This window comes from Gambusia affinis, linkage group LG14 (assembly GCF_019740435.1).
Source record: "Gambusia affinis linkage group LG14, SWU_Gaff_1.0, whole genome shotgun sequence".
In the NCBI taxonomy this organism is placed as follows: Eukaryota; Metazoa; Chordata; class Actinopteri; order Cyprinodontiformes; family Poeciliidae; genus Gambusia; species Gambusia affinis.
Genome location: NC_057881.1, coordinates 25,507,065 through 25,528,620, shown reverse-complemented (window position 1 = coordinate 25,528,620; position 21,556 = coordinate 25,507,065). Strand labels below are relative to the sequence as shown.

At 42.0% G+C, this 21,556-nt stretch overlaps 1 protein-coding gene across 2 annotated transcripts in view; it reads left to right on the top strand.

Annotated features, from left to right (window-relative positions):
- Window positions 1–13,638: 13,638 nt before the first annotated feature.
- Window positions 13,639–21,556, top strand: part of fam49al (family with sequence similarity 49 member A, like) — a 37,821-nt gene continuing 29,903 nt past the window's right edge. For both annotated transcript variants that reach the window (XM_044139079.1, XM_044139082.1), the window contains exon 1: window positions 13,639–13,980. The gene's annotated coding sequence lies outside the window, so the exon portion shown is untranslated. The remainder of the gene's footprint in view (window positions 13,981–21,556) is intronic.

Sequence of the window (21,556 nt, the reverse complement as noted above, 5' to 3'; positions counted from 1 at the left end):
AATAGTTTTCAGCCTTGTGATATAAAAGGACTGAATAAGAAAGTATCACTAGAGTCACCAGTTTCTTTCTGTTTTCAGAAAGCAGATATTCCATTAAAACAAAGAAAATAACTTTTAGAACTAATAGCTGCTTTTGGCTTTACATCGCTAAAACGCATATTTCAGTGCATTTATCTGAGCACAACCATGGTACCTTTTACAAATGTATCTCAACAGGAATATTTGAAACACGTGCTCAAAAAATCACCACTAGATGGAGCCAGAGTACTGAACAGTTTAGATTTGGTCTAAGACAGTCGATTAGTGCAGATAAATGAACCAATCTGGCTTTTCTTGATCGGTGAGGATTTCTGTTTTTCTTCGAGGTCTGTTCTGCCGATTTCGATTTTTGAAAGATTCTCTTTCTGTACTTTAACGTTCCAGGTTCATTAATGGAGGTTACTTGGAATCTTTTGGAAGATGCGAGACCTTCCCCATTTATGGTTAAAACACTTGTCGCGTAACCTAAGTTACAGAAATTAAGTGTATCTTCTACTCCATGAGAAACAACTAGAGAAAACACTCATAGTTCCTCCCTCAGACAAATTAGGAGGTATAAGATATGTAAAGGTCACTGCTTGCGTCTTCACTTTGAAGCTTAGTCAATGTACACTGACCAATGGCCTCAATGAGGAGGTGCAGAGGTGGCTGGTTACCAGCTGGCAACTGAACAGTGTTTGAGCAGAGAAGAAGAGGCAACCAACTTCTGTTCTGGCTGCTGCAAAAACTTTGAATAACTTGGCTGTAGGCACACCAAGAGACGGGCGCAGCTACAACATGACCTGACTGCTCTAAAGTCTGCACTCTGACCGTCAGAAACATGTCTGTAGTAGAAAACAAGCTCGTTTTCTCATGTTTGTCTGTGTACGCCATGTTGAGGGCCCACAGCAACCCCCTCCTGGCGTCCTGCGTCCTTTCCAGTTATATTAACCCGGAGTCTGGCATGGCTTTGTCTTTGTCTGGCCCGTCCCTGCAGGGCTCATGCACACCATTCCAGAGCCGCTGTTTTCATATGGAGCGTGGGGCAAAAGGCCGCCGCCATTGGTCCATTATAATTCACATTATCATGCATTGTTATTCCCTATTAGCGTTAATCAGCTCAGCCTCAGGGGAAGCAAGTCCAGACAACTAAGGGATGGTGACTAACTCCAGTCTAGACGTGAGAAGAGGTGAGGTGGAATGTACAGTAAAACATTATACTGTCTTTAGCGAGGGGTAAAGACAGACAGACAGAAGAAGAAGCAGCTTTTCCTATGGACAATATAGGGAATATGCACGCTCACGCTGTAAAGCCGTTTAATCCGTAATCTGGTTTCAACTGATAGTGTTTGAATGAGGGGGGATGATCCGGGCGCCGGGGGGAAGACGCACTGGCATCCTGCCATCCCCTGTATGTCTCTTGCTTTCCAGGTCTGTCACTATCCATGTGGATACTCAGCAAGAGGCGGGGGAAGGGAACAGGACATTTGCCAGTTTCTGGGACACCCTACCCCCCTTACCTCCCTGCCGGCTTCCACACTGGCACTCACGCGGATGCATACACAAATAAAGCTTTGACGTCTTCTTTCTACCCAGCAACTGTTTGCTCAGTCTGATCTTAACATACATTAAACATGCTAACTAGCACATATTCACTGCTAGCATCAGTCGTTTTTGTCACCTTTCAATCTGTTCAGTGCGCCATTTTGGCTTTCTTCCATTAAAGTGGATTTCTCTGGTAAAATTTCAACTGGGCCAATCAGCGAACAGAAGGAGATGTTGTGAACAGCGACGCTAATTTTCGGCACCATTTTAGAGTTGTAGTCTCCCTGTAGTTTTAGCAATGGCAGCGGAGAAAGTAAACGAAGCCCTTTCAATTTGGGCAGGCTATTTCCGTCAAGTTTCAAAGTGTCGGACCGGCGCTCAAACGTTAGCAATTGGGTAAAATTTAAAACCTCAACAGAGTCCATCCAAACAATCGATACCCACAAGCCCAGGGCCCAGACCTACTGCAGTGGCTGGTTTTTACCAGACTGCGTCTCCAGGAACTAGACTTTAACCTATTGTGCCCCAGTCAGACCAGGCCACATTCTTCTCCATTTGCAGATCCGACACAGTTCTTCCTTGTTTTATGGAACCACCTCAGGGTTTGCACAAGCCGAACCTCGTCAAGTATTACGCACAAGTTGAGATGTTGTTGATTGGCCTGTCAACAACATCTCAACCACCATTTTCAATCCACAATGAGACTTGATGAAGTAGCAAACTGTATATTGATAATTCTACGGTCAAACCTCAAAGTCCAAACCTCTTCATCAATTATGTGGGAAGAGCGCATACAGCGTCAACTGGACACGGCAACTCGCAATGAACAAATACACTGAGAGATTTCAAAGAAACTGGTCGCAGAAGGGTACACGATTATGACGCCATGCTAGACATCAAGTGTGACCAAGAATTATCCTGATACACGATCCTGAGAATAAATACATTTTCATAACTGTCACCAAGTTTGCATTCTAGGCTCTCTGAGAATCTCTTTCAGATTGGAAGACAGATTAAATATAACATTTTATTTAGTGAGCCATGACTTTCTTTATACACACTGACGCTACCCATGCATGTGAAGAAGCTCTGATGACGCATTATCCCTTCCATCCACTGCAGTAATTTGGTGATTTAGCTCAAATGGGACACAGACCAACAGTTTTCCTGGTACGTGACCGATGAGCTGGATGAGAGAGAGTGGAAGTAGATGCTGCGTCCTGAACACCCACACCCACACTGTCTGTTAGTTATAAATAACTTAGATGGAACGACGCAGAACACCCCGAAGCTATGGGTCATCCGGCGCATCTAGAAGAGGCCATTAAAGTACGCTGAAATGCTCCGTCTGTGAAAGGAAGCGGGCTGAGATTCTGTGAGGCATGTGACGCAACTCGGTGTTCCGCTGAGCGTTTTTAGTAATGTGGACGATGTTGCGCTCATAAAGTGGATTACAGGCTTTTAAAGTCCTATAGAAACATTCTCAGCGCTAAATTCGACGGACAGACGGCTTCTATTTTCAATCAAATGAGGAGGGAGGCACTGATTAATGGCAAATATGGAGGCTCATGAAGCCTGGCGTTGTTTTACTGACCTTCCACTGGGTTGTTTTTGTGAAGCCCCTTCAGCTTTTTCACATTTAATCATATTGTAACCACAAAGTTTGCTGTATTTTATTGAAATTTTACTTGTAAGACTAAGTGAGCCAGAGTGGCTCAAACAAAGAATGAATGGAGAGCTGCTATTAACAGCAACTCTGATTTAGCTCTGGACTTTGACTGGAGCAAATTGTCGAGTACAAAGTATTTGGAAATAAAATGACTAAAATCAAGCTATATATATATATATATATATATATATATATATATATATATATATATATATATATATATATATATATATATATATATATATATATATATATATATATATATATATATATATATATATATATATATATATATATATATATATATATATATATATATATATATATATATATATATATATATATATATATATATATTTGATTGACTTATTCTACTGTATTTTCTTTGGAAGAAAATGATCTTATTCATTGTAGATCCAAAACTTATAGAGGATTTTGCAAATTTTCTGTACTAAAAGTTTTCAAAAATATTTTGGACTCGATTGAGCTGATCTATTTTCCTCTATAAGAACAGTTTTAATAAATTAAATTAATCTTAATAAGTTAAAATAAAGCTAATTTGGTTGCAGCAAAGCCAGCTTTTCTAATAAAAGTCTCTGGATAGCTGTGACTCTACTTATTGTTGGTTATAAAAACATGACTACTTTGTGTTGTACTTCAGATTTTCCATTATCAAAAAATAAAGTTGATAATTTTACAAAGATTGCAAATAATAGATCTCTATCTGCATCTGCTGGAAGGGCCAAATTTGTATCATTCTTGAATGAGAGTTGGGGGCCAAACATCATCAGTCCAAGGGTCACAAAGGGAAACCTCAGGTATAGCCTCATAAGTGGCCAGTGAGAAGTTTATTTTTAAGCGTTTCAGGCGTTGGACAGACAGAATGTGAAATAGGATATTTACAGTAAATTGCTGCTTCTTGCACTTCTTCTCTGTTCTTGTATCTCTGCGCACAGATCCTGTCAGAGACGCTACCGTCAACGTAAAGTGCTGACCTCATTCCTGCACGGCCTTTAACTTCCTCCTCGTCCAGTCAACTTCAACTCTTCTTGTGGGTCACATCACAGCCTCTTTACGTAACCGACTCTGCCGGGAGCAACATCAAGCCTCGTTCCCGTCTCTCGGCTTTCTAATTACTTCAAGGCGAATGTCAGCTAATAGATTTAGGGGTGAGATAGGAGGAGGTGGCTCAGTTTCGGCGTGGAGCTTATCGCCGAATCACTTCTGAATCGAGACGATCTCGGGATTCTGCGACGGACTCGTCGGCTGCAGGGTGGGTTTGAGTGAAGACATCAGAGTAAACAAACCGTCGCCTACAGGCTGGCAGAGATTAGCAAGCAGGGATGTTTGAGGGTGATAATATCCTGAACCAAACACACACACACACACAAACCCTCTGCTTTTAAACCTCCTCCTCCTCTCCCTCCATACATGTTGAGCAACTTACCAGCTGAGTGGTATGTTTGTTTTCACACCCTGCCCACCCCCCTCCACCAAGTTTTGAGTCCTTCTTGGGGATTTGTGACTAAACGGATTTGCATTCCCCCCCAAAACAACCCCGATGCCATTCCTCCATAAGCAGTGGAAGCTGAGAGAGTCACCAGAACTCAGCGGGGAGGCTGAGGTAAGGTAAGGAGAGGCGGGGGCTCCTCGGCGTGCTGTACTAACACACGTCACACGAAGGGCCCCTGGCGCCTCGCATTCAGCTGCATCTGAGGTTCGGCTCCTCCATTCAGAAGCTTCAGAGCCAATTAGCACCTTTCCTGTACTCCCAGGCGGGACGGCCCTCCCGCTACAGGGAAGGTGTGATGCTGAGAAATGCTGCAGCTGAACCAACACAGCCAGTGTGCACAGACTCTCATGAGTGGAAAATGGCATTTTGTCTTTGTTTTATTATTTTTTTTATTGCTTATGAAATATGTCTGAACCATGTAGACGGAGATGGCTGGTACTTAGAATCTTGCTTCCAGTTTGAAGTGACAATCCAAACCACTGGCTCACCAGTGTCTTGTTTTTTTGTTGTTTTTTAAAAAAATCCTCTTAATATTGTAATGTGGTGTTTTGCAAGCAATTTAAACACCTAAACTTAAAAAAGAGACATTTACAAAATGCATACAGCCATAGTCAATAAATTAGAATAGATGACTACGTCTCCTTTGTCAGCACAAATTTCTTCCTTTGTCCTAAAGCAAGTTAGAACAAAAAACAAAACACTTAACACAACAATATCAAAACAGGACACAAGACCCTCCCACCATGTTGTGGAGATACCATGGAAGTATCTCCACATCATGCTACTCCCACCACCATGCCTCACCAGTAATGTGAAGTTGTAGTTTTCTCCACAGACACCACAGGCCTGTTCTCTGATTAACACTCTCTGTGTCAGTGTAGGTGGACTTTTATGTCTTTGTGTGGATTTTAGGTTGGGACGACAGAGCGACTGGTTTGAAATTCAGTTCCGCTGCTCCCTGACCTGGCTGCTGTATTCTTTGGTCTTCGTAAAGCTTTTTGCTTCCTAATGTCCCCAAACAAACCTCCCAAGACCTTCACCGACCACGTAGATTCATACGGAGATTAGATTTTCTCACGATGCTGGTCACACCGCACTGTACAGCCCTCCGCACCGAATCCCACACTCTCCCTTCACGAGTCTCACCAGCCGAACGTCAGGCTTTGTGTATGTAGATGAGCATGTGGGCAGCTGCTGAGCTCAGTATGAACACCGACGGCATTTGAATCGATGTTTTCAGTGTGGTGCATTTGGTGTGTGTAAGAGGTATTCGGTCTCTTAAGATCTCAACGTTACAGCATGTCAAATGTGTCCACCTGCTTCTCATCATCTCAGGTCCGCTGACAGAAAAGTGGTTGCTCATCTCTCCTCTCTGCCCTTTTCCCCCACTCTTCCTCTCACCTCACCCTGCTGTTCCTGTCGATGTGGTCTCCCCGACCCTGCAACACCCCTGCCGAGCTCACGCCGTTAGTACAGTCTGCCTGTACTCTCTCCTTATAAGGGCAAAACACATTGACAGAGGCAGAGAGAGGGGGCCATGGCTCCTCAGGCAGGCAGGTAGGGGGACAGTGGCTCAAGCAGGAAGAAAACAAGACGTGGTGAAGAAGAAGAAGAAGAAGAAGAAATGTTATAGCTGATGGAGTGCAGTGTCAGAAGGAAATATGTGTTCGGCTGGATTAACTCCTGAGAACAAAGAGGATGTTTTACAGGAAAAGGCCGACACCTCGTCATCCTTATAGAAAAGATCTTAAAAAAAAAAAAAAACCTTTTAGAAGCAAGGACCCCAAAGCTGTAATGTTTTGATGCACAATATAGATACAACACATGTTGTAGTACTTACAAATCCCTCAAAAAAGCCTGATAGTAGAAGTATATGTACAACGTTATTGTTTTGAATGGCAGTGCTGCAAACACACAGTAGATGGTTACAGTGGATAGATCAAAATACATCGCCAGCCTGAATGAATTGATGCATACACGGTATTACAGAAAACTTGAGGGGGGATTTTCACTTTCCAACAGAACAAAGCATGGTGGTTTTTTGCAACATGTTTACTAATGACTAATGGCTTAGTCAAAGTCTTGACCTGAAAGTTGATATTTACAGATGCTCTCTGTCTTCCCTAACAAAAAAATCCCATGAAAATCACATGTGGAAATGTGTGATTCACATGTGAATCACACGTGATTTTACCACGAAACGTTCCAAAATCACACGTATTCATGTACTTTCACATGCGATTCACATCATTCACATGTAAAATTTGTGTGAACCACATGTGATCACATGTGAAAATCACATGTGATCACATGTGAAAATCACATGTGAAAATCACATGTGATCACATGTGAAAATCACATGTGATCACATGTGAAAATCACATGTGATCACATGTGATTTTTTTGTAAGGGTTCTGACTCAGTTTGATGCTTTTGATGAAGTAAAATGGGAAAAAGTACTGTAATTACAGAAAGAAAAACTGTGGTTCTTCAAAGTAATGACTCAGTAGGGGGAGTACATCCTGCAAGCAAAAATGTTCAGATATTTATCTGAAAAGTGTTGAGGATGGTCCATCTGGTCCAATCCCAATAAAAAAACCTTTTCGTTTCTGATTGTTATATAACGCTTTTGCAAGGCACTGTACATGCAACATCCTCACTGAAGACGTCTAACCATTTGTAGCTAACTGAGGGCAAGAAAGCTTAGGATATTTTGTAACTACAGCATGTTAGAGATGAACACCTCATGCTTCTTTATGCATGTTAGAAATTGCTTGTTTCAGCTTCTGCCCATTGAGAACAAGTTTCAGTACTTGGGTCTTTCAGGTTTACTGGCTTCCTGAGAAAGGCACAGAATGTGGTTTTACTTTGACAGTACCTGCAGTCAAAGCAAAAGAGCAAACCACTGTGCACTGGCCACTAGCTTCCTTTCATAAAGGCACTGCCAAAAACTTTTTAAACATCTATTTAAAACAGTTTTTAAAAAGGGTACGCTTATCCAAGATGTACACTGGACACGTTGCTTTCCCCAATGACCAGCAACCAGGTGTGGATAATGGAAATGATCTTTCTTTGCCACAGTTATGGAGAAGCTTTTTGTGAAAAAAAATATCTGGTTTACTATGAGAGCTGCAAGGTATAACAGATGTTAGCTCAGCTTCCTTGCAGCAGAAATGCTCCCAGTTCCCATCCCAGCCCCGTTGCCTTGATGTCTGTAGTCGTCTGCATGACTTTGCTGTTCATTTGTGGTTCCAGAAATAGATATATTAAGTTGACGGGCCAATCTGAATCAACACTGTAAAGAGTAGTCTTGTGGTATCACCTGATCAGAGAGTAACCTATGTCTCTCCCATTCTCCACCTGAGGCAGGCAGCCGGCTCATTACGGGTATAGTAAGTGAATGATTGGATGTTTCACAATGTCCTTTTCCTCTCCATAGTACCGACTGCAAATATCTATTTCTGCACAGATGGAGGATGCCAATTAGTCCTGAGAAAACGGATTCACCTCTACTGTATTAAAATGTTGAGGAGGAAAGCACTGTAAACTCTTGGTTTTACAGCGCTTCAGCATTCTTGGCCAGGGTAAGCATTCATCTTCTACTAAATAGATAGCTAAAACAAAGTGCTAACCAGAACTTTGGTCAGCGTTTTTGTGCTCACAGTCACAAGTAACAATTGCATCATAACGCATGCCTTGGCTCATTAAGGAGACACACAAACGCCACCGACAAGTCTCTGCTTTTCACAAAACGGACACCAGCCCGAGAAGATGGACCTAAATAAAATCATACCCACTTTATAAATAACACAAGGTTCTCCGCCTTACACTGGTTGGCAATTCTGTGCAGGTATTAATATTTCAGCTACACTTTTCTATATTTCTATATGGCTCTCAAAAATGATCTTGATCTCTTTTTGCACCTGACTATTGACTAGCGTAAACCACAACAGATGTGAATTTAACAACACGCTGACTATGGCTATTAGTAGACCACAGCTTGAGAATCTTCTTCCATTGGATGGGTTGGGCAGTCATTGTCTCATGTTTATTTCCCAAAGAACTGTGTACAGTAGTTGTCTTTGTAGGCAAACTTTCCCCAGAAGCTTATGCAAATTGACTTTCTCATCTGAGCAGTAACCTTGGATACGAGCAATTTATCCATTTTGGGTTGGTTTGGAGCAGAGCTGTTATCTTGCAGAACAATGTGCCCACATTAGGTCATAATAATATTTCTCAGGAGGGGCTCTGCACAAACATGTTTGTTTCAATAGCATCATGGAGATGCCTCAGCTCCACAGAACATGCACACCTCTTCAACTCTTTCAGTATGACTTCAGTAAGTACTTCAATTGGTCCCTCTATGTCTTTATCCTGACGTTCCCTATGACCTGATAGAACAAGATACCAAGGTACTTGGTGAGGCAGAGAATGATCCTTGACCTGAAGAAGGCGGCAAATGTGAAAGCAGCTGAAACTCGAGGACCGGAATGAAGCAAAACCACAGAAAATGGGTGAACCTTGTTCAGATTAGAAAGAACGGGCTAACCTCACCAATGAGTGCCTTGGTGATCTAGGCTGGGCTTGGCTGGGCTCAGTGTGTGGTGGGTTATTGAGATTGAGTCCAATGGCTGAGACTTGGGTGTAATTTAAATCCATATCCATAAAACCACTTCTAAACTGTGAAAGAGCACTTCTGATGACTGCTTCTCGGATGAAGCCTTTCCAAGAGGACCTCTCTGGTTTTTATGTTTTATGACGTGAAAACAGACACAGCGGGATGACTCCACCTTCAAGAGTTATTGGTTTTTGGTTTAAAAGTTACCTTTTTGGTAGACATCATTATGTAGATATTAACCAGCAGAAATTGGGGACATCAAACATGGAGTTCCCCAGGATTCAGTTTTGGGACCGTTACTCTTCATCATTATTAGCGGCTTTGTAAACTTTTCTCAAATCAAATCAAGTTCTCTCTTAACATCAGCAAAACCAATTTTATTTTGTTTAGACCAAATATATATATATAGTTTTTTACCATTAACTGATCATATAAATCTTAACATTGAAAATGAAGAAATAATGAACTACAAAGTTCCTGGGGTTCTTCATAGACGAGTCCTTCAATTTAAAACTTCACATAGAGTATCTACTAACAATGTTGTCCAATTATGTTGGCCTGATTTTTTAATTTAAGGTTTTATTTGCCTTTATCCACACTTTTAACTACCTAAACTCTTGTTGAGCCACATATTAATTATTGCTGTATTGTATGGTGCAACACTTCTCCTAGTTATATCAAAAAACCTGAAACCCTTCAAAAGAAGACAATAAGAGGTGTGTGATGGTCCCAGAATACCAGTGTTGTTTTGTACAAGCCTGGCTGTGCGACGGCCTGATATAAATATGTTTAAAATCATTAGTTCAGTTAATTCCTGCTGTATTCACCAGTCCTGGAGTGTGCATGTCGCTCCATCCTATCTAAGAGAGGACCTGTGTCTTTTTATACAAGGCAAGTGGGGACTTCCTTTCTGTAATGAAGCCTAGGTGTGAATTCAAACTACAAGACTCTCTAGCTTCATCTGCACCATCCAGTCGGCGTGTCCCGCTCTTCATCGACAACCAAGCCACGTCACGGCCAATCACCGACCAAGCCCCACTTGAGAAGGACCTCCATCCATGACTTCTTCAGCTTTCCAGTTGAGTTCAACCCACCTCCACCCCTTCTCCACCTCCACTCGCCCGGCTCTCCAGGCATGCATCCTTCACCGACCTCCACCACCAGTGTCGGGTCCCAGGGGACGACGTTCCTAACCAGAATCGGGAATGCTCATCCGAGCTTAATGCAATTCACAGTTTGATGTCCTCAGCCGGGGCCCGAGCGCCAAAGAACTTTAATTAGTGTATGTCAATGAACCTTTTTAATCGCTGTCTTTCTCCGTCTGAGTCTCTCCAGATTGAAATGCAAATCAACAAATAAAATCCATTCCTATAAATATAGATTGAAGCAACAAGTATAAAGTATTCTTTAAATAAAGACAGAGGACAAATGTTAATTTTAAATTTGATTGAAATACGTTTTAAAAGTGGATAATGAATGTTTGGGAACTTAAGAAAGTTGACTAATGAAAACACAGAAGAAGAAATCAATTTACTTCTGACCTTTTTACATTACAATTTATTCTTATTTCTTTTTCCAAGTACTGCCTTTAAATTCCTCTTTAAATAGTCTGAAAGGCTTCTTTAGGCCTCTTTGTATTGTTAAGGGCAGTGTGTGAAAAAGCGTCGTGTGTGTGTGAATGAGCCGTTAAAATTCCTGGCCCGACCTGCTGTGGCGCTGTTGAGCATCTACTCGACACACTCTCACACACACACACACACGCACACACAATAGCACATCAAAGATGTTTATTAGCACACAACAGACGAAACTGCCCCCAACCTCTCTTTTCTTCTCAAGAACATCTGCTTGGTGTTGTGGTTGTGTCGGGGGTGGTGCTGCTTGGCGAGAAACTGTGAAACTGTGACTGTTCTGTTGTCTAAACATCTTATGAACTCCATTTCCCATTAAATTAGCAAAGCACCCCAATTGAACTGTCTCATTCTTACATTTTGAAAAGTACTCCCAGAGGCCGTAGGCAACTGCTAACTCGTTGTCTGTTCCTGTAGCTTTATGAGAGCGATGCTAACTGGCTAGAATACATCAAATTACTTGTGAAAATGTCGTAGACCGGCCCACGATTTCCTCCCGTCTTTTGTGTACAAAGTGTTAATGTGAGTGGCAGTGTAAAATAAGGATGAAGTAAGACAGAAACTTTTGTAAGGCTTGCGTGAGATTACCAGCTGCTTATGTGCGCTTGGTTGAGCAATCTTGGACACTGTTTGGTGATGTGAAAGTATCAGCCAGAAAGTCCACTTCTCAGACATGACCACAAAAACAGGAAGAGCTGAGTGTGAAGTTGGACATCTGACTGTCCCTCTGTTCTACATTTAGCTCTTCCTCCTATGTCAGGCTTCAGTAGGTCTGAATTAATTAATAAGTGGTGTCTTTTGTATAGTGCCTCTCCCACATTTTGTCAAAAGAGCTATTAAAAGACAGCCATAAGAAATTTGCCACAAGCCATGTTCGGGATAGACACATAGAAGAAGAAGCTCACATTAGACGAGGCCATATTTATCACATAAAATCCCAATGAAAGACATTGACCTTTTTGATTCTTAACAATAACAAAAGGTAAAAATGCTTCGCTAGACAGTGTCTTAGTTTGGTAAGGGTGCTAATGGTTTACAAGAACACAATCATGAACAGTGAGCTCTGATGAAGTTCTAGCTTTGTCTTTAAGCTCAAAGCAAAAGTGAATGCCTCTTTAAAGTCATCTGACAGCAAGATAGTGTCCTCTTTTACCCATCAGCCTATTCAAATATTAACAATGACCACAGTGGGAAGAGTTCATCAACTGGACTGCCCCAAGAGTCACTCCCATGACCTAACCATAAAAGGGCACCACGTCTTTGTAACCCCAGCTGTGGCACCGCAATAAACTGTGGGGAAGCATTGCACAGTAACATTTGGTCTTGAGCTCCTCTACCATGTCCCCGTCCCCCGGGTGGGCTGCCACAAGCGTTGGTCTGGGCAGAAGACCTCTAGACAATAGACTCTCTGTTCCCCCAAACACATACAAACACAGATAAAGTGACAATTCAGGCATGGCTCATTTAATGTTGCCCTTTTGTCCAGGCTTCGACCCCAAAGTAGGTGTCCCTACCGGACAATTTGATGTTCATGGAAGGTACTCAAACAATTTGAAATGTTATGCCCACAAATTTTGGTCTATTTTGTTGGGTTTTATGCTTGCAACAAAGTTGTGCATATTTTGAAGTGGAGGAAAAGTGATACATGATTGTGCACTTTGTTGACCCTACCTTAGACAATGGTGAGGTGCAGGTCTTTTGGGGTATGTCCTTATTTGCTTTCCACATCTAGAGACAGAAATATTTCACTTTCTTCTTTGCAAAACTTCAAGCTCAGAGAGAACATCAATCAGAAAGGATTCCCCACGACATGAACCACCCACCTCCATGTGGAGTGTGTGAAGCTTTTTGTCCACTAATGTTCTCTGACAAACTTCCGAGGCTTTTGATGAAAAGTTTCAGTTACACTGACATTAGACTATATAGACATTAGCTGACTGCTAGAGACCATCATCACTCTTGATTTCATTTAGGGGTATCACAGTAAAGCGGTGTGACTGCAAATGCATTGGACACTTTCCAAAACTGACAAACCAGGGAAACGTTCAAAGGTTATGGATCCTTTAGCAATGCATGGCAAGATGAGGACAGATGCACACGTAACCAAGTGAAGGCGCATCAGGAGCAAAGTTTGGTTAAATACCGTTTCTCCTTCGAGTTCAATCTAACGAGTAAATGTTCACACCTACACCTCTGATAACCACAGAACATAAAACGACATAACATTTCCTTCCCCTTAACAGCACAGTGGCAAAGGATGCTCAACAATCACCCACACACTTTGCAAAAAAATAAAAAATAAAAAATACACCGATGCGCATCCATGATTCACTTTCACACTGTGCGGACAGAAAAAGTCACTCTGCCGCTGAAACAATGTCAAACACAATGCGACCCTGAATGAATATGCACACAGATATGTAAGTCAGGGCACAGAGTCTCACTGCCAGCAGGCTAGTGGGAGATGTTAGTCAAAAGAGGAGGGGGTGAGGACACGCTAGATGTGTGTGTGTGTGTGTGTGTGCGTGTGCGTGTGTGTTTGTGTGTGATGGGGGTCTTTGTGAGCGAGTGAGGTAGGAGGAAAGGGGGAGAGGGCGGGGGACACAGTGTTCTATTTCTCATAGAGCAGCAGCTGCCGTCTTTAGTGCGGAGACAGAGAGCGGGAGAGGGAGGGCTGCGTGGCGTGAGGCAGTGCGTACTCGCGATGTTTAGGTGAATCTACAGCCTTCTGCCTCACAACCGTAAAACAGCCTCACTGAGTGCGTGCACGGCGGCAACACGGAGACCTCTTCCTCCTCCTGCTTTCCGTTTCCCCTCTCTCTCTCTTTCTCCTCGTTTCATCCGGCTGCCGGCGTCTTTACGTCTGTTCGTTTCCGTCCTCCTCTTTTGTTTTTCCCTCTCCTTCATCCGTCTCGGCCCCGGAGAGAAGGAAGGAGCATCGGAGTTGAGAGGCATATCGTCCTCCCTCGTCCTGCATGCCCAGCCGGTAAGATGTGACATCTTCATTTCTGAGCGCTGGTAGAAAGAGCGGAGCTGGACAGTCCCACCCTGCAGCATCAGTATCAGGGAGAGGATGCTGAGAGATGCGGGTCATGATGGGGGGAGGTGGAGGCGGCAGGTGAACGGAAGTGTAGGTATCAAATGTAAACCTCACAGGGCTGGTCAATCAATTTTTATTATTATTATTATTATTATTTTTTACTGCATTTCCCAGATGTGCTAGGGTCGTCACAAACTCACACACATCTGCCCACTTAGCAAACGTCTATACATCAAACCAATAAGGCAAACATGAAGTTTCTGTGGATTTCATACCAAGAACCACCGTGGCACATGCCACATAAAAATGAGACGCATTAGTCAGGCATGTCAGCCGCCCACCGCTCACCTTTTTCAGCTTCATCACGTCTCGTGCAGCACACCGAGAGTTAGCTGGGTCGACAAAACAAGCTAGCTTAAAGCAACACAGCCCCAACGCCAAAAGCCGAACGGCGTCCAGGAGGGAAAACCGGAGGGGGAGAGAGGGAGGTGAGCTAGAGACTGGGGGGAGAAAAAAAAAAAAACTGAATGGAGGAGACAAATGAATGAGAGCGATGGCTTTCCAGGAGAGTTTTGTTCTGGCAATTGTGGGAAAGACTAAATAAATAAATAAATAAATAAAGAGAGGGTGAAAAAAGCTCGCGAGCAGCCTTGTGACTCTGCAGGTCTTTGTGTGTGAAGGAGCCGAGAGAAGCGGAAGAAGAGATGCTAAAGAATCTTTCTATAGCTATGACAGGCCTTGTATAGAAATAAAATACATTGAATAGTAATAGATACACGATTAGTAGTATAACCTATCATGATAATAATAATAATAATAATAATAATAATAATAATAATAGTAATATTAAATTAATGAGACTTAAAGTGTGTTGACAATAAGCATAAAAATGTAGAAACGTATAGACAGAAAGGGAAAGGAAGTAATCAGCATGTAATTGAAAGTTCAGATCTGTCTGTTCCTCTGGTTATCTACAAGCTAGTTATATATATATATATATATATATATATATATATATATATATATATATATATATATATATATATATATATATGTATATATATATGTATAATTTTTTTAATTGATATTCACTGATGTGTGTCTTCTCCACTACAGCTATCTTTAAAAGAGCTCCAGTCTTTGAATCATGTGTGACTGCCTATAGGTTTTTTGTTTTTTATTCCCCCTCAGCTGCTGCTATGGTATTTACTCGGCTGTTGCTAGGACACTCCCTTTGAACATCTTAACCGAGCCTTTCCATTGGCCTGCCGCAGTGATGCAAGATTCCCTCACCCCAAATCTGTCCTGAGCGCCCATAGAAACATGCCCGTCTGCGTTTCCTCCTTTCTCCTTTCTTCGCTGTCACTCTTTTGTCTCATACCCTCCCCTCCTCTCCTCCCTTCCTCCTCTCGTACTCCTCCTCTTCGCGCTCCGTTTTTTTCTCTCTCTCTCCTCCAGTCCATTCCCCCTACTCTTCTCACCTCTCCGTTATTGCCCCCCCACAATATGTAATTAATTCTCGCTTTCTGTAATCCTCAGCTCGCATCGGTCTAGATGAACTCTGTGCTCTGTGTCACTTTTCTTCCCCTCATAAAGTCTAATTGCCCGCTGCTAAATCGCATCAGCAGCATGTGGGAATGCAGAATCATTCTCTCCTGCTGTCTTCACGGAGGATTGCTGGTTTTGTGCGTCCCACAATGCCTCACTTCCTGCGTCCATATGGGGCGAGTGAGGCATCTGATTAGCCCGTCTTACCATGAGTCAGGGGGAGCAGGTTTGACAGGGCAGAAGACAGGGATGGGGGTTGTTGTGTCACAGAGGAGGAAGCTCCAGTTACAATCACTACCTTGTATGGATTTCGTTAGAATCTTTGAGTGAGAGACCAGCTCTAGAGTAATTGATAAATGTGAAGTGGAAGGAGAATGAAACACGGTTTTCTTGTTTTTAGAAAGGGAACCAAGGAGGTTGTGCGTCAGTTTCAATTTCCAAGTTTTGCTACGGATTCTCAAACGGATTGGGATCAGGACTTTGACTAGGCCTTTATAACACATTAGCACGCTTTGATCCGAGCCAGTTCATCATATCTCCGCTTGTATATTTAGGGTTGTTGTGCTGTCTGTTGCCATCTTCCTCATTAAACATACAACTGGAGCTACTAGATGGATGTTTTACAGCAATAACATTCCCACAGGATGAGGCTCCCTCCACCATGTTCCAGTATGTGCATCTTAATTGGCATATAGGCCAGGTGTGGTGTTTTCTAACTGGAACATGCTCTTCCACATGTTTGCTGTGTCGCCAGCGTTGGTGCAGCAGCTAGCCTCGTTGCTTTCTATTAGCTTGAGGGGAACCAGAGAGCTGTGGCTGTGGACGGATTTTCAGTACGCAGGTTTTCTTCAAGGACTCGCCTGTATCACCAATTAGATTACATCAGAGCTCAAGTGTTTGCGCATGGTTTTTATTCAAATTAGTATCAAAATAAAAGGGGTATGCCACAAGTTTCACATTTTTATTTGTAAAAATTTGTTGAAAACCTCAAATCGTTTTCCTTCCAATTCACAATAGTGCGTCATTGTGTTGGTCAGTCATAACAATCCCAATAAAATACGTTGACAATTGAATAGAGTGGAACAGAAGAGAAGTTTAGGTGTAACAGGAGTAGTAGGTGTAAAGGTTCATGCACAAAGAAGTTCTTACAGTGTTAAAACAAGATTAACAATAATAATAATAACAATGAGATACTGTACAAAGCTGTAACAAAAGAAAAAAAAAGACTGCTCAGTTATTAGAAATAAAAATATCAGACTCACAATCCTGGGAACAATCCTGTATCTGTGTTGAACACTGAAAAAGATGGACTATTTGCAACATTTTCTATCCCTTTTGTGATAGTCACCTGACAAAATGTGAGTGTAGGCGGTATGAGTACTTTTGAAAGGCCCCCCTTTGTGCACGTCATGCTGTAGGGAACAGAAGACGGGTTTGTCTGAGGTCCAGTCTTCAGATGCCTTGTCTGGAATCAGGTAAAACGATGTGAAATCATTTCGGCTGTCTACCAAACGAGGCACGGTGGAGGCTGTCGATGGAAACATGCGGCGCCAAACCCAGCTGTGGCTACTCATGCCTGAAATCTATTGAATCCTCCACTTTTACCAATCATTTAAATACGAGAAGAAGGCTGAGATAATCAAACACGTCTTCCCACACACAGCTGCCAATAGATCGTTTTATCTCCCACTGTCAAAAGTGTTTGTTAAATTACAATAATACTATGGAATAAACACTTTCCATAAAGGAAAGTGCAGAGCAGGAGATTTCCCCCCCTCCCCTTTTTTTGATGCACACCATGCTTTGTGCTACTCCTTCAGTGAAATACGGCGCCCTCTCCATAAGTCAGTTGGAAACATCTGTCATTCGGGGCTTTTCCGCACGAACTAGATCAGTTACAGAGCCTGAAATAATACCGGAACCCGAAATGTGATCCGTCTGCACCTGGTAATCGTGTGCGCGTGAGTGTGTGTTTTTTAATCCAGTGTTGTCAGGATTTAGGGATTACGTCCTCGGAGCTGCGATGATCCCGTTAAAGGGGCCACAGGCTGGAGCGCAGCGAGAACCGCAAATAGAAAGCTGGAGGCTTTATTTGCCTCAAAAAAAAGGACAGTAAAATGTTTAATACTCGCAGCTAAAGTAACGGGGTTGGAAAGAAACATTGACTGACGCGCAAACTTTTATAGACAACACGCACGTCTTTACAAATATCTTTATTTGGTTTCAGGACGAAGGGTAATAGTGAAGAGATCGATTCAGATGGAAACGACTTGAGAGTTAATCTGACAGAAGCAGGTTAATTCATGTAGCTCAGAGGCTGAATAAGGAAGAAAACAAACACGCTAATCTCAGTTTAATAATAATTGATGCTTGGTGAGAAATCTGTTAATGACAAATTGTCTCTCCAGAGGAAGCCAGCAGCAAGGCATTATTTAGAGGGATTTACTCGTTTAAGTGAACTTGAAATATCAATCTCACTGTCCTGTCATCTATTAAATACATACAGCATTTCATACATGCGTGTAAATTAAACAATTAAGCCTTTTAAAGATTCTTGCAGTGAAAAAAAGTCATGTAGAGCTGTTGGTTCTGTTCTACACGAGACAAATAAAACAGAAAACAAAAAAAACAAAAAACACAGAGCCGCTTCCTAACACCGAGTTCAATCGGTTTGTTCTCATTTTATTTTAAAGATAATAGTACATGTCGGAAGGACATATTATTTCTCTGTGATAGAGTCAAAGTAGATTCCATAATGCGTCGAAACACAACATAGACACACATCGCTTCACAATAAAATCGTAAATCTTAGCTGTTTGTCATTTCAACAGCTTGAGCCAGGAGTCTTTGTAGGAGTCTGTTGTTTGTGCTTTTAATGTTGCAGCACTGTTTGTCAGATGGGAACAGTTCATAAAGTTCATGGAAAGGTTGTGAGGAGCCTCTGACAACATCCAGAGTCCAGAGTCCTGTTCCTGTAGGCAACGTAAAGCACATCCTGGCACATCCTGGAAGAAGGTCGGGATGCTGCAGTGACACTTTCAGCTCCCGTCACAATTCTTTGCACAGACATTTTCCATTTACGTTCACGCGGCTGATGTTTTCATCCAGCTCCAGCTGTTGGCCTGAATTAAAATTTGACTTCTGAAATAACTTAAGATTAAATTTAAACCCATATTCATTAAAACCACAGGAGCGTTGTTCGATTTTTGTAAACTATAACAACCAATTTAACATTAAAGCTATATTTGCAAGTTGAAAAACCAGAGAGAGGCTTCAGTTGCTATGGCGGCTCTCACAGGTCCATAATAGGATTTTTCTGAATGTGTACACCAAAGGAACATGGCAGTTATAGAGTAGCCTAGTGTGTGCACCACTGCTTTTCCTAGATACCACAGTCAGAAGAGAAAATAAATACTTTCTCGAAACTTTATGTGTGGAAGCCATATTGGTTCCAGAAGTTGACTTTTTAAAGCCAGACTTCCAACTGCAGGAGGCGATCTTGTTATATTTCTATCTTGCAACTACAGTAGGTAAAGTTTGACTTCCCAATACAAACAGAACAAGCTATCTTATACTCTGTATCAAAGGTCAAGTGGTCTTGGGAGCCTCCTGCTGGCCGGGAGGCCTTAAACAGTGGTTTAATTTACTTACTTTATGTACTGATCTATATGAAGCTTATGAACCATGAACTTAAGAATATTCAATATGAAAATTTATTATCAGTTAATTGTTAACAGGAAATTTAACTCATTTGAGTTTACGATACAGAAATGGTAACGCTAACAATGACAAATGTTTCGATGAGTGTTTGGTAAAACCCATCGTATAGAAGGAGCGTTTTTGTTGTTGAAGGGAAGGGTAAAGATTAATGCCTTTAAAATGAAGAACTCCACTTCACATGTTTCAATACTTTACAACTAGAGTCATTTAACGGACCAAAACATTGGCATACTTTCACTGGTTTGAAGAGAAAACGTTATAAAGGAATGAAGAAATTTAAGAAAGATCTTTGAAGCAACCGATCTGATTCTGAGAACTGAAGGTTTCAAGATCTGATAAATCTTCAATGATTGCGTTCACCTCTAAATGAAACAGACTAAAGTGGAGCCATTCCAGCCTGTAACCAAACTTAACTTAAACAACAAAACTTTCTCTTTAGTATTGAATTAAGGCAGAAGTGGGCAAATTTCTGAGAGTAATCAGTTTACTCAGATCTTCCAAGAGCGTCGGGGCCTGCAATTTGTCGATGAGATCAATCGCTGTCCGCTAACGTCAACAGATAGTCCGAATGTTCACCCTCTGGACATATTTGAAATCAATGCCACCAAGTCTGGGGAAGCTGGAGCCAATGGGACCAAGTGAGAGGCTGAAATGAGGAGAGTGGGAGGAGAGAGGACCATTTGTTGTTCTGCTGCTAGATTTCAGTGAGTGAGAGGGAAAATTATCTCTCAATGTCTACAGCGTGGAAAGCAAGTATTTGGATTTACATGGCAGCATCATTTTAATGTGAAGAGACAGAATATCAAATAAATATCCAGAAGGAATTTGTTATATAAACGTTGTAAACTGATTTGCATGTCTACAAGCAAAAGACGTACTTGCTCCTCTACACTGCAGTAGAAAATCTGACTCACAAGACTGGATAAGCAGTCATTTGACACATAAATCTGTCAGCTACCAAATACACCTGTCCATAGATTCATGTTCTTTCCCAACCTAACCACTAACGTGTACGACCCAAGAGTGACCAAAGAACCGCATTGTACCTCTGTCAAAGGCTGGAGAGGTCTACAAGAACATCAGCTACATGCTGAGTGTGTTTATGGCCCTCAGTCTGAAGATCCATGCAGGATGTAGTCTTTGTGTGGATGGTCAACAGAAATATGAGGGATCAGATTTGAAAGCAGTGCTGACTACAGTCGCCAAAAACACTAGCTTTTAGTGCAGCATGCTCTGCTGAATTGAAATTGTGGACCTTCCTTACATTCTTGAGGAAGATTTATTTGATCAGATGAGACTGGAGTCATTGACATCAGCTTGACCCATTTGATTTGGAAGAAGGGAAAGGCTGATGAATATGACTGGAAGTACTCTTTCTACACAGTCAAGCATAGAGGTGGAACTGTCATGCTTTGTGCTGGCTTGTTTGATAAAGGTTCAGGAGGAGCTAATGTACCGCAAACTCTGGAGAAGAACAGGAGCTTTATTTCCTCCACCAGAACACGAAGAATCACCCAAAACATGTCACCAAGACAACAAAAAGGTTAAAGAAGAAGACATCTGAGCTTCTGAAAATCTGTGAAGGGAACTGACACTTTATGTTGCAGAGATGCAGCAAAGAATCCCAAAGGATTTCTGTAACGACCGGTGGGCCAGAATCTCTCCTGAGCTAAAAACAAACCTGGTAGCCAACTACTGAAAATGCTTCTGCTCTGTGCTCACTAGTAAATGTTTCTCAAACATGTTCTAAATACTATTTGTATTTAGAACAAATACTGTTGTCAAATAACTACTTCATGTAGTACAAGTGGGTTTTTAACTCATCACAAAATGAGAGACTCAAGCCCCATCTCCATTGTCACGTCTCACTCCAGACGGTTAACCATCCAGTTCCTTTCTAGCCAAGTTGGGTGTTCCTCTACTGGCAATGTATTCCTCAATATGAGGACATGACTATGGACATGACTATCGATGCTCTGATGATGTCATTTTGTGTGCGTACCCTTGGGCGCACAGTTTCTCTGAAATTTGCTGGTATATCTCTATTCATTGTGGGTTGCCCTGTCTAGTTGACCCTGTGTGCATTCTTCCACCACAATTGATGAAAAGGTTCGGACTTCAAGATTTGACCATGGAGTTACCGATTTGCAGCTCGCCACATCAAAACTGCTACGGTATTGTCATTTGAAAATGGTCGTTGAGATCTCGTTGTTGACGTAAATCCAGGCGCCAGTCAACAAAGGCACTCTGCTGC